Source organism: Salvelinus alpinus, chromosome 1 (genome assembly GCF_045679555.1).
Source record: "Salvelinus alpinus chromosome 1, SLU_Salpinus.1, whole genome shotgun sequence".
NCBI lineage: Eukaryota > Metazoa > Chordata > Actinopteri > Salmoniformes > Salmonidae > Salvelinus > Salvelinus alpinus.
In genome coordinates, this window is record NC_092086.1 from 331,953 (window position 1) to 343,850 (window position 11,898).

Genomic DNA, 11,898 nt, shown 5'->3' on the forward strand with positions numbered 1-11,898 from the left:
ACCTGGTTAAATAAAGGTGATCTGACCTACCTGGTTAAATGAAGGTGATCTGGTCTACCTGGTTAAATAAAGGTGATCTGGTCTACCTGGTTAAATAAAGGTGATCTGGTCTACCTGGTTAAATGAAGGTGATCTGGTTAAATAAAGGTGATCTGGTCTACCTGGTTAAATGAAGGTGATCTGGCCTACCTGGTTAAATAAAGGTGATCTAGTCTACCTGGTTAAATAAAGGTGATCTGGCCTACCTGGTTAAATAAAGGTGATCTGGTCTACCTGGTTAAATGAAGGTGATCTGGTCTACCTGGTTAAATAAAGGTGATCTAGTCTACCTGGTTAAATAAAGGTGATCTGACCTACCTGGTTAAATAAAGGTGATCTGGCCTACCTGGTTAAATAAAGGTGATCTGGTCTACCTGGTTAAATAAAGGTGATCTGGTCTACCTGGTTAAATAAAGGTGATCTGGTCTACCTGGTTAAATAAAGGTGATCTGGTCTACCTGGTTAAATAAAGGTGATCTAGCCTACCTGGTTAAATAAAGGTGATCTGGTCTACCTGGTTAAATAAAGGTGATCTGGTCTACCTGGTTAAATAAAGGTGATCTGGTCTACCTGGTTAAATAAAGGTGATCTGGTCTACCTGGTTAAATAAAGGTGATCTGGTCTACCTGGTACCTGGTTAAATAAAGGTGATCTGGTCTACCTGGTTAAATAAAGGTGATCTGGTCTACCTGGTTAAATAAAGGTGATCTAGTCTACCTGGTTAAATAAAGGTGATCTGACCTACCTGGTTAAATAAAGGTGATCTGGCCTACCTGGTTAAATAAAGGTGATCTGGTCTACCTGGTTAAATAAAGGTGATCTGGTCTACCTGGTTAAATAAAGGTGATCTGGTCTACCTGGTTAAATAAAGGTGATCTGGTCTACCTGGTTAAATAAAGGTGATCTGGTCTACCTGGTTAAATAAAGGTGATCTGGTCTACCTGGTTAAATAAAGGTGATCTGGTCTACCTGGTTAAATAAAGGTGATCTGGTCTACCTGGTTAAATAAAGGTGATCTGGTCTACCTGGTTAAATAAAGGTGATCTGGTCTACCTGGTTAAATAAAGGTGATCTGGTCTACCTGGTTAAATAAAGGTGATCTGGTCTACCTGGTTAAATAAAGGTGATCTGGTCTACCTGGTTAAATAAAGGTGATCTGGTCTACCTGGTTAAATAAAGGTGATCTGGTCTACCTGGTTAAATGAAGGTGATCTGGCCTACCTGGTTAAATGAAGGTGATCTGGCCTACCTGGTTAAATAAAGGTGATCTAGTCTACCTGGTTAAATAAAGGTGATCTGACCTACCTGGTTAAATAAAGGTGATCTGGCCTACCTGGTTAAATAAAGGTGATCTGGTCTACCTGGTTAAATAAAGGTGATCTGGTCTACCTGGTACCTGGTTAAATAAAGGTGATCTGGTCTACCTGGTTAAATAAATGTGATCTAGTCTACCTGGTTAAATAAAGGTGATCTGACCTACCTGGTTAAATAAAGGTGATCTAGTCTACCTGGTTAAATAAAGGTGATCTGGCCTACCTGGTTAAATAAAGGTGATCTGGTCTACCTGGTTAAATAAAGGTGATCTGGTCTACCTGGTTAAATAAAGGTGATCTGGTCTACCTGGTTAAATAAAGGTGATCTGGTCTACCTGGTTAAATAAAGGTGATCTGGTCTACCTGGTTAAATAAAGGTGATCTGGTCTACCTGGTTAAATAAAGGTGATCTGGTCTACCTGGTTAAATAAAGGTGATCTGGTCTACCTGGTTAAATAAAGGTGATCTGGTCTACCTGGTTAAATAAAGGTGATCTGGTCTACCTGGTTAAATAAAGGTGATCTGGTCTACCTGGTTAAATGAAGGTGATCTGGCCTACCTGATTAAATAAAGGTGATCTAGTCTACCTGGTTAAATAAAGGTGATCTGACCTACCTGGTTAAATAAAGGTGATCTGGCCTACCTGGTTAAATAAAGGTGATCTGGTCTACCTGGTTAAATAAAGGTGATCTGGTCTACCTGGTTAAATAAAGGTGATCTAGTCTACCTGGTTAAATAAAGGTGATCTGACCTACCTGGTTAAATAAAGGTGATCTAGTCTACCTGGTTAAATAAAGGTGATCTGGCCTACCTGGTTAAATAAAGGTGATCTGGTCTACCTGGTTAAATAAAGGTGATCTGGTCTACCTGGTTAAATAAAGGTGATCTGGTCTACCTGGTTAAATAAAGGTGATCTGGTCTACCTGGTTAAATAAAGGTGATCTGGTCTACCTGGTTAAATAAAGGTGATCTGGTCTACCTGGTTAAATAAAGGTGATCTGGTCTACCTGGTTAAATAAAGGTGATCTGGTCTACCTGGTTAAATAAAGGTGATCTGGTCTACCTGGTTAAATAAAGGTGATCTGGTCTACCTGGTTAAATAAAGGTGATCTGGTCTACCTGGTTAAATGAAGGTGATCTGGCCTACCTGGTTAAATAAAGGTGATCTAGTCTACCTGGTTAAATAAAGGTGATCTGACCTACCTGGTTAAATAAAGGTGATCTGGCCTACCTGGTTAAATAAAGGTGATCTGGTCTACCTGGTTAAATAAAGGTGATCTGGTCTACCTGGTTAAATAAAGGTGATCTGGTCTACCTGGTACCTGGTTAAATAAAGGTGATCTGGTCTACCTGGTTAAATAAAGGTGATCTAGTCTACCTGGTTAAATAAAGGTGATCTGACCTACCTGGTTAAATAAAGGTGATCTAGTCTACCTGGTTAAATAAAGGTGATCTGGCCTACCTGGTTAAATAAAGGTGATCTGGTCTACCTGGTTAAATAAAGGTGATCTGGTCTACCTGGTTAAATAAAGGTGATCTGGTCTACCTGGTTAAATAAAGGTGATCTGGTCTACCTGGTTAAATAAAGGTGATCTGGTCTACCTGGTTAAATAAAGGTGATCTGGCCTACCTGGTTAAATAAAGGTGATCTGGTCTACCTGGTTAAATAAAGGTGATCTGACCTACCTGGTTAAATAAAGGTGATCTGGTCTACCTGGTTAAATAAAGGTGATCTGGTCTACCTGGTTAAATAAAGGTGATCTGGTCTACCTGGTTAAATAAAGGTGATCTGGCCTACCTGGTTAAATAAAGGTGATCTGACCTACCTGGTTAAATAAAGGTGATCTGGTCTACCTGGTTAAATAAAGGTGATCTGACCTACCTGGTTAAATAAAGGTGATCTGGTCTACCTGGTTAAATGAAGGTGATCTGGTCTACCTGGTTAAATAAAGGTGATCTGGTCTACCTGGTTAAATAAAGGTGATCTGACCTACCTGGTTAAATAAAGGTGATCTGGTCTACCTGGTTAAATAAAGGTGATCTGACCTACCTGGTTAAATAAAGGTGATCTGGTCTACCTGGTTAAATCAAGGTGATCTGGCCTACCTGGTTAAATAAAGGTGATCTGGTCTACCTGGTTAAATAAAGGTGATCTAGTCTACCTGGTTAAATAAAGGTGATCTGGTCTACCTGGTTAAATAAAGGTGATCTAGTCTACCTGGTTAAATAAAGGTGATCTGGTCTACCTGGTTAAATAAAGGTGATCTGGTCTACCTGGTTAAATAAAGGTGATCTGGTCTACCTGGTTAAATAAAGGTGATCTGGTCTACCTGGTTAAATAAAGGTGATCTGGCCTACCTGGTTTAATAAAGGTGATCTGGTCTACCTGGTTAAATAAAGGTGATCTGGTCTACCTGGTTAAATAAAGGTGATCTAGTCTACCTGGTTAAATAAAGGTGATCTGGTCTACCTGGTTAAATAAAGGTGATCTAGTCTACCTGGTTAAATAAAGGTGATCTGGTCTACCTGGTTAAATAAAGGTGATCTGGTCTACCTGGTTAAATAAAGGTGATCTGGTCTACCTGGTTAAATAAAGGTGATCTGGTCTACCTGGTTAAATAAAGGTGATCTGGTCTACCTGGTTAAATAAAGGTGATCTGGTCTACCTGGTTAAATAAAGGTGATCTGGTCTACCTGGTTAAATAAAGGTGATCTGGTCTACCTGGTTAAATAAAGGTGATCTGACCTACCTGGTTAAATAAAGGTGATCTGGTCTACCTGGTTAAATAAAGGTGATCTGGTCTACCTGGTTAAATAAAGGTGATCTGGTCTACCTGGTTAAATAAAGGTGATCTGGCCTACCTGGTTAAATAAAGGTGATCTGGTCTACCTGGTTAAATAAAGGTGATCTGGTCTACCTGGTTAAATAAAGGTGATCTGGTCTACCTGGTTAAATAAAGGTGATCTGGTCTACCTGGTTAAATAAAGGTGATCTGGTCTACCTGGTTAAATAAAGGTGATCTGGTCTACCTGGTTAAATAAAGGTGATCTGGTCTACCTGGTTAAATAAAGGTGATCTGGTCTACCTGGTTAAATGAAGGTGATCTGGCCTACCTGGTTAAATAAAGGTGATCTAGTCTACCTGGTTAAATAAAAGTGATCTGACCTACCTGGTTAAATAAAGGTGATCTGGCCTACCTGGTTAAATAAAGGTGATCTGGTCTACCTGGTTAAATAAAGGTGATCTGGTCTACCTGGTTAAATAAAGGTGATCTAGTCTACCTGGTTAAATAAAGGTGATCTGACCTACCTGGTTAAATAAAGGTGATCTAGTCTACCTGGTTAAATAAAGGTGATCTGGCCTACCTGGTTAAATAAAGGTGATCTGGTCTACCTGGTTAAATAAAGGTGATCTGGTCTACCTGGTACCTGGTTAAATAAAGGTGATCTGGTCTACCTGGTTAAATAAAGGTGATCTAGTCTACCTGGTTAAATAAAGGTGATCTGACCTACCTGGTTAAATAAAGGTGATCTAGTCTACCTGGTTAAATAAAGGTGATCTGGCCTACCTGGTTAAATAAAGGTGATCTGGTCTACCTGGTTAAATAAAGGTGATCTGGTCTACCTGGTTAAATGAAGGTGATCTGGTCTACCTGGTTAAATAAAGGTGATCTGGTCTACCTGGTTAAATAAAGGTGATCTGACCTACCTGGTTAAATAAAGGTGATCTGGTCTACCTGGTTAAATAAAGGTGATCTGACCTACCTGGTTAAATAAAGGTGATCTGGTCTACCTGGTTAAATCAAGGTGATCTGGTCTACCTGGTTAAATAAAGGTGATCTGGTCTACCTGGTTAAATAAAGGTGATCTGGTCTACCTGGTTAAATAAAGGTGATCTGGTCTACCTGGTTAAATAAAGGTGATCTGGTCTACCTGGTTAAATAAAGGTGATCTGGTCTACCTGGTTAAATAAAGGTGATCTGACCTACCTGGTTAAATAAAGGTGATCTGGTCTACCTGGTTAAATAAAGGTGATCTGGCCTACCTGGTTAAATAAAGGTGATCTGACCTACCTGGTTAAATAAAGGTGATCTGGTCTACCTGGTTAAATAAAGGTGATCTGGTCTTCCTGGTTAAATAAAGGTGATCTGGTCTACCTGGTTAAATCAAGGTGATCTGGTCTACCTGGTTAAATAAAGGTGATCTGGCCTACCTGGTTAAATAAAGGTGATCTAGTCTACCTGGTTAAATAAAGGTGATCTGGTCTACCTGGTTAAATAAAGGTGATCTGGTCTACCTGGTTAAATCAAGGTGATCTGGCCTACCTGGTTAAATAAAGGTGATCTGACCTACCTGGTTAAATAAAGGTGATCTAGTCTACCTGGTTAAATAAAGGTGATCTGGTCTACCTGGTTAAATAAAGGTGATCTAGTCTACCTGGTTAAATAAAGGTGATCTGGTCTACCTGGTTAAATAAAGGTGATCTGGTCTACCTGGTTAAATAAAGGTGATCTGGTCTACCTGGTTAAATAAAGGTGATCTGGTCTACCTGGTTAAATAAAGGTGATCTGGCCTACCTGGTTTAATAAAGGTGATCTGGTCTACCTGGTTAAATAAAGGTGATCTGGTCTACCTGGTTAAATAAAGGTGATCTGGTCTACCTGGTTAAATAAAGGTGATCTGGTCTACCTGGTTAAATAAAGGTGATCTGGTCTACCTGGTTAAATAAAGGTGATCTGACCTACCTGGTTAAATAAAGGTGATCTGGTCTACCTGGTTAAATAAAGGTGATCTGGTCTACCTGGTTAAATAAAGGTGATCTGGTCTACCTGGTTAAATAAAGGTGATCTGGCCTACCTGGTTAAATAAAGGTGATCTGGTCTACCTGGTTAAATAAAGGTGATCTGGTCTACCTGGTTAAATAAAGGTGATCTGGTCTACCTGGTTAAATAAAGGTGATCTGGTCTACCTGGCTAAATAAAGGTGATCTGGTCTACCTGGTTAAATAAAGGTGATCTGGTCTACCTGGTTAAATAAAGGTGATCTGGTCTACCTGGTTAAATAAAGGTGATCTGGTCTACCTGGTTAAATGAAGGTGATCTGGCCTACCTGGTTAAATAAAGGTGATCTAGTCTACCTGGTTAAATAAAAGTGATCTGACCTACCTGGTTAAATAAAGGTGATCTGGCCTACCTGGTTAAATAAAGGTGATCTGGTCTACCTGGTTAAATAAAGGTGATCTGGTCTACCTGGTTAAATAAAGGTGATCTAGTCTACCTGGTTAAATAAAGGTGATCTGACCTACCTGGTTAAATAAAGGTGATCTAGTCTACCTGGTTAAATAAAGGTGATCTGACCTACCTGGTTAAATCAAGGTGATCTGGTCTACCTGGTTAAATAAAGGTGATCTGGCCTACCTGGTTAAATAAAGGTGATCTGACCTACCTGGTTAAATAAAGGTGATCTGGTCTACCTGGTTAAATAAAGGTGATCTGGTCTTCCTGGTTAAATAAAGGTGATCTGGTCTACCTGGTTAAATCAAGGTGATCTGGTCTACCTGGTTAAATAAAGGTGATCTGGCCTACCTGGTTAAATAAAGGTGATCTAGTCTACCTGGTTAAATAAAGGTGATCTGGTCTACCTGGTTAAATAAAGGTGATCTGGTCTACCTGGTTAAATCAAGGTGATCTGGCCTACCTGGTTAAATAAAGGTGATCTGACCTACCTGGTTAAATAAAGGTGATCTGGCCTACCTGGTTAAATAAAGGTGATCTGGTCTACCTGGTTAAATAAAGGTGATCTGGTCTACCTGGTTAAATAAAGGTGATCTGGTCTACCTGGTACCTGGTTAAATAAAGGTGATCTGGTCTACCTGGTTAAATAAAGGTGATCTAGTCTACCTGGTTAAATAAAGGTGATCTGACCTACCTGGTTAAATAAAGGTGATCTAGTCTACCTGGTTAAATAAAGGTGATCTGGCCTACCTGGTTAAATAAAGGTGATCTGGTCTACCTGGTTAAATAAAGGTGATCTGGTCTACCTGGTTAAATAAAGGTGATCTGGTCTACCTGGTTAAATAAAGGTGATCTGGTCTACCTGGTTAAATAAAGGTGATCTGGTCTACCTGGTTAAATAAAGGTGATCTGGCCTACCTGGTTAAATAAAGGTGATCTGGTCTACCTGGTTAAATAAAGGTGATCTGACCTACCTGGTTAAATAAAGGTGATCTGGTCTACCTGGTTAAATAAAGGTGATCTGGTCTACCTGGTTAAATAAAGGTGATCCGGTCTACCTGGTTAAATAAAGGTGATCTGGCCTACCTGGTTAAATAAAGGTGATCTGACCTACCTGGTTAAATAAAGGTGATCTGGTCTACCTGGTTAAATAAAGGTGATCTGACCTACCTGGTTAAATAAAGGTGATCTGGTCTACCTGGTTAAATGAAGGTGATCTGGTCTACCTGGTTAAATAAAGGTGATCTGGTCTACCTGGTTAAATAAAGGTGATCTGACCTACCTGGTTAAATAAAGGTGATCTGGTCTACCTGGTTAAATAAAGGTGATCTGACCTACCTGGTTAAATAAAGGTGATCTGGTCTACCTGGTTAAATCAAGGTGATCTGGTCTACCTGGTTAAATAAAGGTGATCTGGTCTACCTGGTTAAATAAAGGTGATCTGGTCTACCTGGTTAAATAAAGGTGATCTGGTCTACCTGGTTAAATAAAGGTGATCTGGTCTACCTGGTTAAATAAAGGTGATCTGGTCTACCTGGTTAAATAAAGGTGATCTGGTCTACCTGGTTAAATAAAGGTGATCTGGTCTACCTGGTTAAATAAAGGTGATCTGGTCTACCTGGTTAAATAAAGGTGATCTGGTCTACCTGGTTAAATAAAGGTGATCTGGTCTACCTGGTTAAATAAAGGTGATCTGGTCTACCTGGTTAAATAAAGGTGATCTGGTCTACCTGGTTAAATAAAGGTGATCTGACCTACCTGGTTAAATCAAGGTGATCTGGTCTACCTGGTTAAATAAAGGTGATCTGGCCTACCTGGTTAAATAAAGGTGATCTGACCTACCTGGTTAAATAAAGGTGATCTGGTCTACCTGGTTAAATAAAGGTGATCTGGTCTACCTGGTTAAATAAAGGTGATCTGGTCTACCTGGTTAAATCAAGGTGATCTGGTCTACCTGGTTAAATAAAGGTGATCTGGCCTACCTGGTTAAATAAAGGTGATCTAGTCTACCTGGTTAAATAAAGGTGATCTGGTCTACCTGGTTAAATAAAGGTGATCTGGCCTACCTGGTTAAATAAAGTTGATCTGGTCTACCTGGTTAAATAAAGGTGATCTGGTCTACCTGGTTAAATAAAGGTGATCTGGTCTACCTGGTTAAATAAAGGTGATCCGGTCTACCTGGTTAAATGAAGGTGATCCGGCCTACCTGGTTAAATAAAGGTGATCTGGCCTACCTGGTTAAATAAAGGTGATCTGGTCTACCTGGTTAAATAAAGGTGATCTGGTCTACCTGGTTAAATGAAGGTGATCTGGCCTACCTGGTTAAATAAAGGTGATCTGGTCTACCTGGTTAAATAAAGGTGATCTGACCTACCTGGTTAAATGAAGGTGATCTGGTCTACCTGGTTAAATGAAGGTGATCTGGCCTACCTGGTTAAATAAAGGTGATCTAGTCTACCTGGTTAAATAAAGGTGATCTGGTCTACCTGGTTAAATAAAGGTGATCTAGTCTACCTGGTTAAATAAAGGTGATCTGGTCTACCTGGTTAAATAAAGGTGATCTGGTCTACCTGGTTAAATAAAGGTGATCTGGTCTACCTGGTTAAATAAATTTGATCTGGTCTACCTGGTTAAATAAAGGTGATCTGGCCTACCTGGTTTAATAAAGGTGATCTGGTCTACCTGGTTAAATAAAGGTGATCTGGTCTACCTGGTTAAATAAAGGTGATCTAGTCTACCTGGTTAAATAAAGGTGATCTGGTCTACCTGGTTAAATAAAGGTGATCTAGTCTACCTGGTTAAATAAAGGTGATCTGGTCTACCTGGTTAAATAAAGGTGATCTGGTCTACCTGGTTAAATAAAGGTGATCTGGTCTACCTGGTTAAATAAAGGTGATCTGGTCTACCTGGTTAAATAAAGGTGATCTGGTCTACCTGGTTAAATAAAGGTGATCTGGTCTACCTGGTTAAATAAAGGTGATCTGGTCTACCTGGTTAAATAAAGGTGATCTGGTCTACCTGGTTAAATAAAGGTGATCTGACCTACCTGGTTAAATAAAGGTGATCTGGTCTACCTGGTTAAATAAAGGTGATCTGGTCTACCTGGTTAAATAAAGGTGATCTGGTCTACCTGGTTAAATAAAGGTGATCTGGCCTACCTGGTTAAATAAAGGTGATCTGGTCTACCTGGTTAAATAAAGGTGATCTGGTCTACCTGGTTAAATAAAGGTGATCTGGTCTACCTGGTTAAATAAAGGTGATCTGGTCTACCTGGTTAAATAAAGGTGATCTGGTCTACCTGGTTAAATAAAGGTGATCTGGTCTACCTGGTTAAATAAAGGTGATCTGGTCTACCTGGTTAAATAAAGGTGATCTGGTCTACCTGGTTAAATAAAGGTGATCTGACCTACCTGGTTAAATAAATGTGATCTGGTCTACCTGGTTAAATAAAGGTGATCTTGTCTACCTGGTTAAATAAAGGTGATCTGGTCTACCTGGTTAAATAAAGGTGATCTGGCCTACCTGGTTAAATAAAGGTGATCTGGTCTACCTGGTTAAATAAAGGTGATCTGGTCTACCTGGTTAAATAAAGGTGATCTGGTCTACCTGGTTAAATAAAGGTGATCTGGTCTACCTGGTTAAATAAAGGTGATCTGGTCTACCTGGTTAAATAAAGGTGATCTGGTCTACCTGGTTAAATAAAGGTGATCTGGTCTACCTGGTTAAATAAAGGTGATCTGGTCTACCTGGTTAAATAAAGGTGATCTGGTCTACCTGGTTAAATAAAGGTGATCTGACCTACCTGGTTAAATAAAGGTGATCTGGTCTACCTGGTTAAATCAAGGTGATCTGGTCTACCTGGTTAAATAAAGGTGATCTGGTCTACCTGGTTAAATAAAGGTGATCTGGTCTACCTGGTTAAATAAAGGTGATCTGGTCTACCTGGTTAAATAAAGGTGATCTGGTCTACCTGGTTAAATAAAGGTGATCTGGTCTACCTGGTTAAATAAAGGTGATCTGGTCTACCTGGTTAAATAAAGGTGATCTGGTCTACCTGGTTAAATAAAGGTGATCTGGTCTACCTGGTTAAATAAAGGTGATCTGGTCTACCTGGTTAAATAAAGGTGATCTGGTCTACCTGGTTAAATAAAGGTGATCTGGCCTACCTGGTTAAATAAAGGTGATCTGGTCTACCTGGTTAAATAAAGGTGATCTGGTCTACCTGGTTAAATAAAGGTGATCTGGTCTACCTGGTTAAATAAAGGTGATCTGGTCTACCTGGTTAAATCAAGGTGATCTGGCCTACCTGGTTAAATAAAGGTGATCTGGTCTACCTGGTTAAATAAAGGTGATCTGGTCTACCTGGTTAAATAAAGGTGATCTGGTCTACCTGGTTAAATAAAGGTGATCTGGTCTACCTGGTTAAATGAAGGTGATCTGACCTACCTGGTTAAATAAAGGTGATCTGACCTACCTGGTTAAATAAAGGTGATCTGGTCTACCTGGTTAAATAAAGGTCAACTGGCCTACCTGGTTAAATAAAGTTGATCTGGTCTACCTGGTTAAATAAAGGTGATCTGGTCTACCTGGTTAAATAAAGGTGATCTGGTCTACCTGGTTAAATAAAGGTGATCCGGTCTACCTGGTTAAATGAAGGTGATCCGGCCTAACTGGTTAAATAAAGGTGATCTGGCCTACCTGGTTAAATAAAGGTGATCTGGTCTACCTGGTTAAATAAAGGTGATCTGGTCTACCTGGTTAAATGAAGGTGATCTGGCCTACCTGGTTAAATAAAGGTGATCTGGTCTACCTGGTTAAATAAAGGTGATCTGACCTACCTGGTTAAATGAAGGTGATCTGGTCTACCTGGTTAAATGAAGGTGATCTGGCCTACCTGGTTAAATAAAGGTGATCTAGTCTACCTGGTTAAATAAAGGTGATCTGACCTACCTGGTTAAATGAAGGTGATCTGGTCTACCTGGTTAAATGAAGGTGATCTGGTCTACCTGGTTAAATAAAGGTGATCTGACCTACCTGGTTAAATGAAGGTGATCTGGTCTACCTGGTTAAATGAAGGTGATCTGGCCTACATGGTTAAATAAAGGTGATCTAGTCTACCTGGTTAAATAAAGGTGATCTGGTCTACCTGGTTAAATAAAGGTGATCTGGTCTACCTGGTTAAATAAAGGTGATCTGACCTACCTGGTTAAATAAAGGTGATCTGGTCTACCTGGTTAAATAAAGGTGATCTGGTCTACCTGGTTAAATAAAGGTGATCTGGTCTACCTGGTTAAATAAAGGTGATCTGGCCT